The sequence below is a fragment of the Morone saxatilis genome, unplaced genomic scaffold (genome assembly GCF_004916995.1).
Source record: "Morone saxatilis isolate NCDOM2014 unplaced genomic scaffold, NCSU_SB_2.0 Contig7, whole genome shotgun sequence".
Classification (NCBI taxonomy): domain Eukaryota; kingdom Metazoa; phylum Chordata; class Actinopteri; family Moronidae; genus Morone; species Morone saxatilis.
This window is the reverse complement of record NW_023340246.1, coordinates 8,233,907-8,236,422: the sequence shown is the minus strand read 5'-3', so window position 1 is coordinate 8,236,422 and position 2,516 is coordinate 8,233,907.

Sequence of the window (2,516 nt, the reverse complement as noted above, 5' to 3'; positions counted from 1 at the left end):
AGTAACGCGTTAGATTACTCGTTAGTGAAAAAAGTGGTCGGATTGGAGTAACACGTTACTAAGTAAGTAACTAAGTTACTAAGTAACGCGTTACCGGCATCACTGCTTGGTAGTCACATTGTTTTGATGAAAAGTAGGCTACAATCTACTGTGAAGCTCCTAAATTAGCCTTTTGTTTCTTATTTTAAACATAATCATGCTGGGACATTATATATCTACGATCTAGGGTATACAGTATGGTGCATATTGTACATTGTTTTTTGTTAAATCCAAAGTACTTGATTGTTAAAACAAATGCACTGCTTCTTTTGTGTGGAACAACACTTGAGTAAATGTTGCCGGTTAATAGCTTTTCAAGGTGGATGGCATCTGGCATCCCTTTCTACTACTTTGTTTACGAAACAAACCAACTTCACCCTCGCAGATGTTCGTGTAAAAGAAGTCAAGGCGTCAGACGCGTAGCTGCTGCACATCTGGTTTGTTACGGTCATTTCCCACCAGGTCGTCTGCTGTTGTCTTTAGATTTCTCCGAACGCCATCAGAGGCCTCCAGTGCCATAGCTGCTAAGCAGTTCCAGGTGCCTCCTGTCAGCCCGGACGTCTGTGCTGTGATCGCAGGTGTAGCTCACATAGAAATATGTACATTAGGATGATTATCACCACTTGAATCTTATGTGGTGGCCACTGGTTTAGTATCAGTTACACTGTACAATGTTAATTTTGGAGATCAGACAGGTTTTAAACAAACCCCCGGGGTTATTTGGAAGAGGAAACAAAGGTATGCTGTAAAATTATTTCCCAAGATGTCTGTTGTAAACATCCATCACAGTTTACAGACTGACTTCCTGATTCCGCAGTGACGTGGTTTTCTCAGAATCCAGTTTCCTTGTGCAATGAATGCATTCAGTTTCAGTTTGACCAGGCAGAAAACATGACTGAACTGTTGGTTGTCTGATTGTCTTACCGTGTCTGTGTTGTTTCCTAACTTTGCTGTGGTTTCCAGATCCCAGCAATGACTTTTAGTTCAGTGTCATCATAATCAATAGAAATGATGGCCAAAATTGTTGAAATAAATCTAAAGCCCAAGTGTATATTTCCAACTCTCAATCTCAGCTGTATGATTGTGAAAGGATAAATGAATATATAACTTTTTTTTGTTAAAGTAATAGTTTGACATTTATGGAAATACATTTATTCACTTTCTTGTAGGGAGTTAGATTAGAAGATTGACACTGTCATGTAATGTAAATACAAAGCTACTCCTGTCAGCCAGTTAGATTAGCTTAGCATGGAAGACTGGAAACAGTTAGCCTGTCCAAAGGTAACAAAATCTACAAAATTAACACATGGTTTTATTGATTAATGCAAAAAAAGTATAGAACCAAGTGTATATAACCAGATATTGTGGTTATATAGGGGGTCATGTGCCGGACTAAATTCCTTGAGTCTCCTCTGGTTGCCTGGCAACCTTATGGTAATGACAAGGTGTTGGTAGAGGGATTTTGATCCATTGGGGTTGAGGTGACAAGAGTGACGTTTCAGATCACACTCTGCTCGGAGTGAGATGTGAACTGTTGATGAGGTTGAAAATAAGAACGCAATAATTCAATATTTTATTTTATTTAGCCCTTTATTTGCCACATATATTCCACTGAGGCTGGAAAACTTTGTTTGTGAGGGAAATTCGGCAGATAAGAGACTAAAAAAAAGGTAGCAACAAAGGATCAAATGAGATAAATACAGAGACAATACTGATGTTTCAGTTACCACAGAGTTTACATCTTCAGATAGACTCTTAATGTCAATTTAGCTGTGAAAAAGTTACTAAAAATGCTAGACCCTAATTTGTGTCACATAGATTTAACAATAAAATATAATCTACACATACAGTAGTCCTCCCATAAATTATACATTTGGGAAAGTATAATGCAATTTTTTTGTTAAATGTGTTGAGATGTGCTAAGTAGTCAATAAATAGACGGGAAACCTGTTCATTTCTTTTACGGAAATTGTTCTAAGAAAACTTAAATTCTAATGAATTCATTATCTTTCAGTTTTGAAACTGGTGGTGGTAGGTTTATACTGCCTCTGCTCCTCACAAGGTGTTCAGGGGGCCCTAGCAGATCAGCGAATGACTCATCCAGCCTTCCCAGTCTGTGTGAATCCAGCGCCGTCTAGTGGCTACAGGGGGATCTGAGGCCACAGGCTGAGTAGTGGGAGTCAGAGTTTCAAATGTTTTCTTTAGCAGACTTTCAGGACAAACCGTGCGTCAGCTTACGCAATTAAAACCAACCCAAGTGGTCTGCATTAATGGAATAAAAAAACCTCCAGTTAACAACTGTCACTGTAGCCGTATTATCTACACGGTGTGGACGTGAAGACAGTATTTTTGTCGTGTCTCGGGAGAACCGCCCTTCTCTCTGCTCGTCCTCTCTCTCTCTTCTCTCTCTTCTCTTCTTCGTCTTTCTCTGGGATCTTAGGAAGGCTGGAAAGTGGACGGGAAGGTAATCCCCACAG